Below are 12,458 nucleotides of genomic sequence, written 5' to 3' on the forward strand. Positions count from 1 at the left end.
AGAGAGCCTCACTAAGTAGCTGAGACTGGCTTTTTTGTTGTTGTTGTTGTTTTGTTTTGTTTTTTGGTGGTACTGGGGTTCCTGGAAGTCCTTCTACCTCCGGGGTACACTCCCAGACCTATTTTTTAAATATTTTTAAATTTGGAAACAAGGTCTTTCAAGCCAGCGCGGCTAGCTTCGAACCTGTGTGATCCTTCTGCCTCTGCCTCCCAAGCACGGGGATTACAAGCGTGTGCCACCACGCCCAGCCTGAGGCTGGCTTTGAACCTTCAGGATCCTCCTGTCTCAGCCTCCCAAGTACTGGAATTATATGCATGTGCCACCATGCCTGGCTTCTGTTTTTATTTTCTTATTATTTATTTATTTGCGGTACTGGGGGTTGAACCCAGGGGCATTCTACTGCCAAGTTACAGTCCCATCCCTATTTTTTTGGGGGGGGGGTCTGGAGATGGAACCCAGAGGCATTTGACCTCCGAGCTACACTCCCTGCCCAATTTTTTATTCTTTATTTTGAAATAGGGCCTCACTAAGTAGCTGAGGCTGTCCACGAACCGCGATCCTCCGGTCTCAGCCTCTCGAATGCTGGGATTACAAGTGTGTGCCACCACACCTGTCTAATCTGTTCTTATTTTTATTTTTGTGGCATTGGGGATTGAACTCAGAGGCTTTCTACCTCTAAGATAAACCCCAGCTTGATTTTTTATTTCTCATTTGGAAACAGGGTCTTACTAGGATGTGGAGGGCCTTGCAAAATTGTCAAGGCTGGCTTCAAACCTGCAATCCTCCTGTCTCAATCCTCCAAGTACTGGGATTACAAACATGTGCCACTATACCAGGCCCTTTTTTATTTTTGAAACAGGGTCTTGCTAGGTTGGTAACTCTTTTTGCTAAGACTGTCCTCAGACTTATGATCCTTCTGTCTTAGGCTCCCAAGTACTGGGATTACAAGTGTGGACCACCAGAACTGGTTGTGAATAAACATTTCAAAGCCCTTTGAATTTCTTGGAATGAAAGTACTCTTAAATAAAAATTTCACTTTATAGACACTTTTCTTGAATTGTATTTTAGCTGTCCTCCTCTTTGGTCTTGCCCTTGAACATTTCTATAATTACAACAATAAACTTTTAGAATTCTTATTCTAGAAATATGTCCCTTAGTGTGTTACAGCAAGAGCAGACTTACACCACATGTACCTAGCCCATGGCAGTTTCAGAACCTTTACCATATGTTACCAGATTTAGCTCAATTGATTTCTTCCAATAAACTCACCTGATAGAGATTACTGTTATTTCTGTTTTGGTGATGATGAATCTGATATTCCCAGAGCCTTAATAAATTGCCAGCCAGAAATGGGCAGAGTCAGTGGTTAAACTTAGGTTCTGCCAGGCATGGTGGCTCATGCTTGTAATCCCAGTAGTTGGGAGGCTGAAACAAGACGATTATGCAAGTTCAAAGCCAGGCTCAGCTACTTAGCGAAACTCTCAGCAACTTAATGAGACCCTGCTTCCAAATAAAATATAAAAAAAAAATAGGTCTAGGAGTGTAGCCCGGAGGTAGAAAGCCCCTGGGTTCCATCCCTAGTACCATGGGAAAAAAAAATCCTTCCACCTAGAACTAGACAAACACTCATACACACATCCTCCTTCCCTCTATCCCAAATATTGGACTATCTGGAGAAATTTACAAACCTGCCACAAAGAGTAGATTGATTCTGAGCTCTTAAAAATACTTTATTTTTAAGCTGGGCATGGTGGCACACACTTGTAATCCCAACATTTGGGAGACCCTGTTTCAAAATAAAGAATAAAAAATAGAGCTAGGGGGGTAGCTTGGAGGTAGAATACCTCCCCCGTACTGACAAAATCATCATCAACAACAACAACAACAAATCTCTCTCTTTTTTTTTTTTTGTTACTTGGGATGGAACCCAGGGAGCATTCTACCTTTGAGCTACACTCCCATTTTTTTTTTTTAATTTTGAAACAGGGTCTTGCTAGGTTGCTAAGAGTCTCACTAACTTGCTGAGGCTGGTATCAAATCTGCAATCCTCCTTTCTCAGCTCCCAAGTACTGGAATTACCGGCATGCACTACCACACCTGACTAGAAATACTTATTGAGACAGGAAATTTATTTTAGATTAAATGCTATAGCAGTTAGGCATGGTGGCACATGCCTGTAATCCCAGTACTTGGGGGGGTGGTGGGCTGAGTCTATAAGAGCATAGGTACAAGGAAAGCCTCAAGAACTTGGGGGGATCCTGTTTCTAACTAAAAAATAAATATAAGCTGGCCATAGTGGTGCACGCTTGTAATCCCCGTGCTTGGGAGGTGGAGACAGGAGGATCACGCAGGTTTGAAGCCAGCCGCGCTGGCTTAAGAGATCCTGTTTCCAAATAAAAAATATAAAATAGGTCTGGGAGTGTAGCCCAGAGGTAGAAGGCCCCTGGGTTCCATCCCCAGTACCACCAAAAAATAAAAATAAAATAAAATAAAATAAACATAGAAAGGACTGGGGGTGTAACTTGGAAGTAGTCTGCCCCTGGGTTCAATGCTCAGTATCATAAAAAGATACATGCTTATGTATATATATTATCTATACATACATATATGTATAGAGTATAGCATTGTCAAAGAGAAAATGATGTGTTTTTTAATGTTTGAATGTAGTTTTCATAACACTACTTCAAATAACATCAATCTTTCTCAAAATAAGCATTCCAATATTACACAAATTTGATTGGGCTATATATGTAAACAATTAAATCATCACAGCTGAGATCATTCTGAAATGAATTTATATTATACTAAGTAAGTGTACAGTATATACATTGCATAGCAATAATTTACATATCAATAATTCACAAAATAATCTATTTAAAGTATATAATTCAATGGGTTTTGCTACATTCATAGTGTTGTGCAGCCATCACTAGTACTGAATTTTAGTGTATATTTAATACTCCCAAAACACTTATGCCCATTTTGTGTGTGTGGTACTGGGACTGGAACCCAGGGGCATTCTACCTCCAAGCTACACCCCCATTCCTATTTTTTATTCTTTATTTTGAAACAGTCTCACTAAGTTGCAGAGGGCCTCACTAAGGTAGCTGAGGCTGTGAACCGTGATCCTCCTGTCTCAGCCTCCCAAATACTGAAATTACAAGTGTGCACCACCGTGCCAAGCACTTACGCCCATTTTGCTGTTATTTCCCATTCCACCTTCCTTGCAACCCCTGGCCACCACTAATCTGCCTCCTGTATCTATGGATTTACATAGTCTAGATAATTAATATAATGTAATCCTAGTACTTAGAAGGCTACAGCTATAGCAATTTAGTGAGACCTTCAGTAACCTAGACAGACTCTGCTTCAAATAAAAAATAAAAAGAGCTGGGGATGTATCTGGAGGTAGAACATCCCTGGGTTCAATCCCTAACAACAAAAAGTACCGGGGCCAGCTGGCAAAAGTATGGGTTCCACAGAGAGGAGTGAGGATTAAAGAACGCAAGCATGGGAGGGCTACTAGTCACTACTAGCGCTAAGTTTATTCTCTCATGGCCCTTTTATACAGTTTCTAGCTTTGGGTTACACAGGAATGTAAGAAAGACAAGTACAAAGTACATACATCACAGGCAAGTCAAACAATACCCTGGTACAACACAAACCTAATCTTATCTAGCAGACAGAACAGTAGCATCAATTGTTCTGAGAGTCTTAATAACTTTGAAACCCCCACGACTACAAACCTTGTTGACTCTGGGCAAAGGAGAGTCAGAAGTACTCTTTTAGTAAAGATAAGGGGAAGGCCTTAATGGTTCCCCACAATGGCCAAGGACATGGGGAAGTACTTAATGGCTTCCCACAGAGTCTCACTGAGTTGCAAAGGGCCTCACTATGTAGCTGAGGCTGGCCATGAACCACAATCCTCCTGTTTCAGCCTTCCAAATGCTGGGAATACAAGCATGCACCACCAATCCTGGCTTTTATTATTTTATTTTGAAACAGGGTCTAAGTTGAAATAGGGTAGTGAGACCCTCTTTCTATTATTTTATTTTGAAACAGAGTTTCATTGAGTTGCAAAGGGCCTCACTACGTAGTAAGGTAGGCTATCTGTAAACTGAGATCCTCCCGTCTCAGCTTCCCAAATGCTGGGATTACAAGCGTGCGCCACCACATTCGGCTTCAATGCATATTTATCATTTATTGAGCACTTAATGTTTTGAGAACCAGGAGTACAGCAGTAAACAAAACATGGTGTTAAAACAACCTGGAGGTTGGTGGGAAGAGTAAATAGATAACACATTTGTAAATAACATAATGTCTATGGCATCGGTGTGCTGTGAAGAAAAGTGTCACATAGGGAAAGAAATGGATGCGAAGGCCACCTCAGGTCATGAGGTGCTCTCAGAGGAGTACTCTGGCATGTTTGAGCAGAGTCCAGGATTAAGTGAAGAGGTGAGATTGGTGTGAAAAGCATTCCTGGCTGGTGAGACAGTAAGAGGTAAGGAGGAAAAGTAAGGTGCCCAGCGTGGCCGGAGGGGACCCAGCAAGCAAAACCACAGGGCCTCACGGGCTCACTGAAAAGTCAGGGTTCTGCATTAAATGTGGTGGGAAGCCCCTGGAGGATGTTGCAGGGCAGGGACAAATCCAATGTGTGTGCCTTTAGGCTACTGTGTGAAGAACAGACTGTAGAGGAATAATAGCTGAGGAGGGTGACCTGTTAGGAGCATATTGCTGTGGTCTACTGAGAATTATTCTTAGTTAGGAATTTAGACTTAAGAAAGGATAAATAAGAATTCCTCCCACCTCTTTTCCCAAAATTTCCTGCAAGATGACACTTTGGAAGCTAAAAGACAGAAAGAAAGCTCCTTTCAAAATAGCCGGGCGTGGTGGCGCATGCTTGTAATCCCAGCATTTGGGAGGCTGAGACAGGAGAACTGCAGTTTGTGGACAGCCTCAGCTACTTAGTGAAGGCCTTTGCAACTCATTGAGACTCTGTTTCAAAATAAAGAATAAAAACTAGGGCTGGGAATGTAGCTCAGAGGTAGAATGCCCCTGGGTTCCATTTCCAGTACAGCAAATAAAAATAAGTTAATTAATTAATTAATTAAGCTGTTCCCTAGGCACTTCTGGAGTCACAACTCAAGAGCCCTCCCTAATATGTAAATTAGAGAGAGCCTCTCTGGGCCATGTACAATGTTAGAGAGGGGCAGGGGATATGTGATTTAACATCTTTTCTGCTTTCTATATCTTGCTCATGCTAGGTAAAATAAATCTCATGCTTACTTCTCTGTTAAAAAATACAGGGATAAAAGAAAAACACAGCTCTACAGACCAGAACAGGTTCTTTAATTGGTGTGGCTCCTGGGAGGTATCCGACTGGGAGAAAGATTCCAGGAGAGCCAGGATCCCCTTCCTTACAGACTAGCTTTTTATGGGGCATTAGGAAGGAGAGAAGGTGAGGTAGTCATGTATTTCTCCAATTGGTGGTTTAACAGCAGGCCAGGAAAGGTAAATTTATTTGGCTGGGAACAGGGGGATGGTTAGAGGCATTTTCCTGCTTTTCCAGAAGTTCTTTGTCCTTAGCCTCCTCCAGCCAGACCTCAGAGTGCTCACATTCCAGAGGTTTTATAGTATTTATATTGGGAAATGGACAGCCTGATTTGCTCTGGCTGCATTGGGAGGAGAATGAATTGGCCTTTGGTCTGCAAGAGAGGAAACTTGTTAACAGAGCAATTCGTGATTTTTGGATTTGTGACATAATTAGATGGATTATGCATGGCCCAAAGAGGTAGGATGAGAAGGAAAAGTGAGTATCTCATTATACCATGTGTGCCAGTGAGTGTATAGATCTTCATATATTTTAAAATTTAGTTCAATGTCATCTGCGACCCAAGGCACTGGGATTTTAAGTTGGTCACTGAGGCTGTATTTAGGGTGATGTTTCTGAAGCAACTCAAGTTGTAGATGTTTGCTTTGTTCAGATCATTGTGCCCAGGGATCCGTTAGTACATTATACAATTACCCAGATGTCTCCCCATAATTTTTCTATAACTCATTACCTTGGGCCATCCATCTGTCTGTTATCATTTTTAATTGGAGGCCAGGTAGCCTACCCTTTTGCAATATGCCATGAGTCATTATATATAACCTTGCGAGGTTTTTGTAGCACAAGACCTAAAAAAAAATCCAGCTTTTTTTTTTTTTTTTGGTGTGTGTGTGTGTGGGGGGGTGCTACACCCCTAGCCCCATTTTTATTCTTTATTTTGAAACAGGGTCTTTTATTCTTTATTTTGAAACAGGGTGAGGGATTCACTAAGTAGCTGAAGTTGGCTGCAACCCTGGATCCTCCTGTCTCAGCCTCCCAAGTACAGGGATGACAATCATGCGTCACCAGGCCTGGCTCCCAATATGTTACTTTTGGTTTAGCTTAAGTAGGGTTTTTGTCTGTAGGATTTTAAGCAGGATTCAGATTCTCTGAGTTTACAGAAATAGGAACTTCTGCTTTTTGGTAGAAGTCTGATGGTCCTGGACCTGTTAAACTTCAAGAACAACAGATCTAACTTTACAGCGTCTTATAAGGACTTAACTGGAGAGAGATTTGGGGTATTGGTGTCATATCTTATTCTTTTGTGAGTTTGAAGATAGAAGTATTGTATAAATGGCTTTAGTACAGATCCTTTTGTCACTCCTGAAATGGCACTTTGCCTCTGGCTATACTGTTTTTCTGGGAATTCCAGGCCGAGTCAGTAGCCCTATACTAGGCAAACATATGTTTTTCTAATAATTTTGCTGTTAAGGTAGTCAGGGCTCCTCAGGGTTATATTTGATGAGTTGGTGAGGCTTTACCTCTACAGTTGGGCCGTCTGCCAGGACAGGTCATGTCATGGTATTGCTGACCACTTGGCTTCACTTGAAGCTTAGAGGACATTTTTCTTTCTGTTGACTCTCCTTTTGCGAGTATGTGTTGGAGGCTCCATCTCTAGGGTCTTCACAATCTCCCTATGAAAGGTCTGTGCAGGACATGCAATATACACCCAGATAAGAAGAAGAGAGTTGAATGTCAGGAGACGGGCAGGCTGTCTCAGGTGAGAGCAGCAGTTGGGACCCTTTGACAATATAGGTTTTATAGGTTTTTGAGATATAGGTTGAAATGGTGGGGGAGTGTGTTAGGCATGGGGTTGACATGTAAAAGAATGGAGTTCGCGCTGGGCGTGGTGGCGCACGCTTGTAATCCCCACACTTGGGAGGCGGAGACAGGAGGACCGAGCTGGTTCCAAGCCAGCCGCGCTGGCTTAAGACACCCTGTTTCAAAAATATAAAATAGGTCTGGGAGTGTAGCCCGGAGGTAGAACGGCTTCCAGGAACCCCAGTACCACCAAAAAAAAAAAAAAGAAAGAAAAGAAAAAAAAGAATGGAGTTTGCTTTACCATGGTTATTTGTAGTCTTCGAAGATTAGGTATTTTTTGTTGTTGTTGTTGTTTGTTTGTTTTGGTGGTACTGGGGGTGGAACCCAGAGGCTTTCTACCTCCAGGCTACTCCCAGAGCTATTTTTTATTTTATTTGGAAACAGGGTCTCACTAAGTTGTTGAGAGCCTCACTAAGTAGCTGAGGCTGGCTTCGAACCTGTGTGATTTTCCTGTCTCAGCCTCCCAAACTCAGGGATTACAAGCATGCGCCACCACGCCTGGCTGGAGGATTAGTTTTGATACAAACTGAACTCCTTATTTCCTAAGCAAATGAAACTAAACAGGCTGGTTCTCAACATGGTGGCCAAATTCTAAAATGGCAGTACTTATACCAATAGCAGTGCTTATACCAATACCCTACTTGAAGGGTTTGGGGATGGCGTGACTTTCTAGAATTTATAAAGCCCTTAGAAGTCCCATTATTTATTCTCTGGGTTCCATTTGATCTTGGAGGACTAGGGCCAACATATTGGTTGTTTTTTTCTTAGTCCTTTTATTTATTTACATTTATTTATTTATTTAGCAGGTCTGGGGATGAAACCCAGGGGCCTTCGACCTTTGAGCTATACTCCCCTGACCTATTTTTTATTCTTTATTTTGAAACAGGGTCTCACTAAGTTGTGGAGAGTCTCACTAAGTAGCTGAGGCTGTCTGAGAACTGCGATCCTCGTCTCAGCCTCCCAAATGCTGGAATTACAAGCGTGCATCACCATGCTTGGGTCTTAGTCGTTTAATTTCCAGATAGTTCTCTAAGTCTCAGTTGTTGAAGACCCAGAACATCAGAACATTAGTTTCATCTATACTGCAGGTAATTTACTATCTCAAACACTGTTTTGGTTTTGTACTTCTGTTAAATGCTAACAAACAACAGTTAAATAGCTTTTTTTTCTTTTCAGTACTGAAAATGGAACCCAGGGGCATTCTATCTCCAAGCTACACCCCAGAGACCTAATTTTTATTCTTTATTTTTAAACATGGTCTCACTGAGTTGCAAAGGGCCTCACTAAGTATCTGAGGATGTTCTCGAACTAGGATCCTCCTGTCTCAGCCTCCCAAATGCTGGCTTACAAGTGTGCACCACCATGTCTGGCTACATAGCTTTGTGTGTGTATCTGTGTGTGTGGCAGTGGGGATTGAACTCAGGGGCATTCTACTTCTAAGCTATACCCCCAGGGCTATTTTTTATTCTTTATTTTGAAACAAGGTCTCACTAAGTAGCCGAGGCTGGCTGTGAACCTGCGATCCTTCTGTCTCAGCCTCCCAAGTACTGGGATTACAAGCATGCACCATCACACCCGACTACTTAGCTTTTGGGGAAAAACACAAAACAGAATTAAGAGGAATAAACCAAATGCCATTTGTATCTTTGCATAAAGAAGATGATCATCGTGTCATTAGGCCTATACATTTTGGGAACACAAACATCTAAACTGTTATTGTCAATATGCAGCAGCAGGAGTACAAGTTTTATAAAACTTTACCAAGCTGGGCATGGTGACACACGCTTGTAATCCCAGCATTTTGGGGGCTGAGACAGGATTGCAGTTCACAGACAGCCTCAGCTATTTAGTGAGTCCCTTTGCAATTCAATGAGACACTGTTTCAAAATAAAGAATGAAAAATAGGGCTGGGGGTGCAGCTCAAAGGTATAATGCCCCAGGGCTCCATCCCCAGTGCCGATATATATGTGTGTGTGTGTGTGTGTGTGTGTGTGTGTGTGTGTGTGTGTGTGTGTGATACTGGGGGTGGAACCCAGGGGCTTTTCTACCTCTGGGCTACACTCCCAGACCTATTTTATATTTTATTTGGAAACAGGGTCTCACTAAGTTACTCACTAAGGAGCCAAGACTGGCTTCAAATCTCTGTGATCCTCCTGTCTCAGCCTCCCAAGCGCGGGGATTACAAGAAAGGAAGGGATGGGTGCTGGTCCATTGGAGGGTGGCTAGCCAGAAATCTCTTTAGCTAAGAACCCTGACCACCAATTACCTTCTCAGATTTGGGCAGCAAATGTTAGGAAATATAGGGATAAAGGAAAAACACAGCTCTACAGACCAGAACAGGCTCTTTAATTGGAGTGGAGCCTGGGAGGGAGACTGACCAGGAGAGAGAGTATATGAGAGCCAGGAACCCCTTCTTTATAGACTTTTACCTTTCTTTCTTTCTTTCTTTCTTTCTTTCTTTCTTTCTTTCTTTCTTTCTTTCTTTTTCTTTCTTTCTTTTTTGTGGGTCTGGAGATGGAACCCAGGGGCACTTGATCTCGGAGCTATACCCCCTGCCTATTTATTTATTTATTTATTTATTTATTTATTTATTTATTTTTGCAGTATTGGGGTTGGAACCCAGGAGCATTCTACCTCTGAGCTATGCCCCGGCCCTATTTTTTTTTAATTCTTTATTTTGAATTGCAAAGGGCCTCACTAAGTAGCTGAGGTTAGCTGTGAACTGTGATCCTCCTGCCTTGGCCTCCCAAGTAGTGGGATTCCAAGCGTGCACCACCACACCTGGCTTTTTATTCTTATTTTGAAGCAGGGTCTCAATAAGTTGTGGAGGGCCTCACTGAGTAACTGAGGCTGTCCGTGAACCATGATCCTCTGGTCTCAGTCTCTGGAATGCTGGGATTACAAGCATGTGCCACCACGTCTGGCTGACTAGAGGCTTTTGTGGAAGTTAGGATGGAGAGGAGAGGTAGTCTTGTATTTCTCTGGTTTAACAGCAGGCCTGGACAGATAAATTTATGGGGCTGGGGCTGGGGGCAGGGGATGGTTAGAGGCATTTTCCTGCCTTTCCAGAAGTCCTTTGTTCTCAATCTCCTTTGGCAGGCCCTCACAGTCAGATCTCACAGTGCCCATCCCCTCCCCTCCTGAAATTAAGAGGCTGAGATTGTAAGAATCATGTGAGCTCTTTCTTTGGGACCCAGTTCCATGGCAATTTGCTTACTAGGTCTTCACTGGTAAATGAAAAGGCTTGAATATCTGATTTCAGCTACAAGTTCCTTTGGGGAACTAGGCTGTGGGACCAGAGCATCCTGCAACACTATAATAAGATAGAGATAAAGGTGGCTTGTGTGTGTGTTTTACTGGGGATTGAACCAGGGGCATTCTACCTCCAAGATACAGCCCAGTTCAATTTTATTTTTATTTTTGTTTTGAAACAGGGACTGAGGTTGATGAGACCTTATAATAGGTTGATGAGAGTCTTACTATTTGCTGAGGCTGTCCTCGAACCTAGGAACTTCCTGTCCTAGCCTCCCAGAAACTGGAATTACAGGGCTATTCCACCAGGCAAGGCTGACAGATCAGATTTGTATTTTGGTGGTTTCACATGTGCTTACAGTGGTATGGCCACAGATGGAGTTATACTTTGAAGGTGGAGCTGGCAGGATTGCAAGGGGTTATAGAGCTCATGAGTGGCAGAGACAGGATTCCAGTCTGTCTGATTCCAAGGCACTTTTTATAATGACTCTTTGAGGCAGCCACCATGCTAAGCAAACACCAAGTAAAAAAGCAGAATGGAGCCGGACATGGTGGCGAACACTTGTAATCCCTGCGCTTGGGAGGCAGAGACAGGAAGATTGCTCAGATTCGAAGCCAGCCTCTTTGGCTTAAGAGACCCTGTTTCCAAATAAAAAATAGGTCTGGGAATGTAGCCCATAGGGAGAAGGGTTTCCAGAAACCCCAGTACCAACACACACACACACACACACACACACACACACACACACACACACACACAAAGAGAGAGAGAAAAGAAAAGCAAAGCAGAATGGGAACAAGAGTGCACAGCATTCTCAGGTGTTTCTTGGCACCTGTACTAAGACCTTGTGACACATGACAAGAAAATTCTGGACTGGGTGGAATGGTGGTCAGAGTGTTGATTCTGCTTAAGCCATGGATTCTTCCTCCATGTAAGTCACTAGACTTCTAAGGACCTTTCCAGCTTTAGTGCCCTGTGTGGCCACTATTCAGCACCTTGGGGAGATATAGCAATGTGTGTGGTGCCACCCACAGATAACTAATGTTAGACTGATAAGCATATGATTAACACATGATATGATCACTGTAAGAATGGGTGAGAGGTTGCAATCCCAGAGGTTATGTTTTCAGTTTCAATAGTATACTAAACATTTTTTATTTTTGCATATTTTTTTTTTTTGTGTGTGTGCTAGAAATCTAACCCAGGACAGTGTTTATGATAGGCAAGCACTCTACCACCAACCTACAACCCCAGCTTTAAGTTATTTTTTTCTTTTCTTTTCTTTCTTTCTTTCTTTTTCCTCTCTCTCTCTCTCTCTCTCTCTCTCTCTCTCTCTATTATAGGGGTGGAGCCTAGGGGCATTCTACCTCTGAGTATAACCCCAGCCCTATTTTATTATTAATTTTATTATCTATTTATTTATTGGTGGTACTGGGGAGTGGGACTCAGGGGCTTTTTACCTCCAGACTATACCCCCAGCCCTATTTTATGATTTATTTGGAAACAGAGTCTCACTAAGTTGCTGAGAGCCTCACTAAGTAGCTGAGGCTGGCTTTCAACCTGTGTGATCTTCCTGTCTTAGCCTCCCAAGCACTGGGATTACGAACATGCGTCACCACCACGCCCGGCTTATTACTTTTTATTTTGAAACAAGGTCTCACTAAGTTGCAGAAGATCTCCCAAGTTGCTGAGGCTGGCCACAAACCTGTGATCCTCCTGTTTCAGCCTCCCAAGAACTGGAATTACAAAAGTGCACCACTGTGGCCAGTCTAGCATATAACCAAAGAAAAGGGAAAGCATATTTATATATGTGTCATTCCAACTTATATACTCAAATCTTATGTCTTATTGATCCAAATATCCAAGTATTCTTGGATACTCTCAAAAAGCATTTTAAGACCATTGGATATTAGGTATACTTAATAGTATTTATTGAGCAATTCTAGATGAAGGAAGACACTCCTAAAAAGTTAAAAAGAGCTAGGCATGATTATGTGTGCCTGTAACTCCAGTGTG

Source organism: Muscardinus avellanarius, assembly GCF_963383645.1.
Source record: "Muscardinus avellanarius genome assembly, chromosome: 5".
In the NCBI taxonomy this organism is placed as follows: domain Eukaryota; kingdom Metazoa; phylum Chordata; class Mammalia; order Rodentia; family Gliridae; genus Muscardinus; species Muscardinus avellanarius.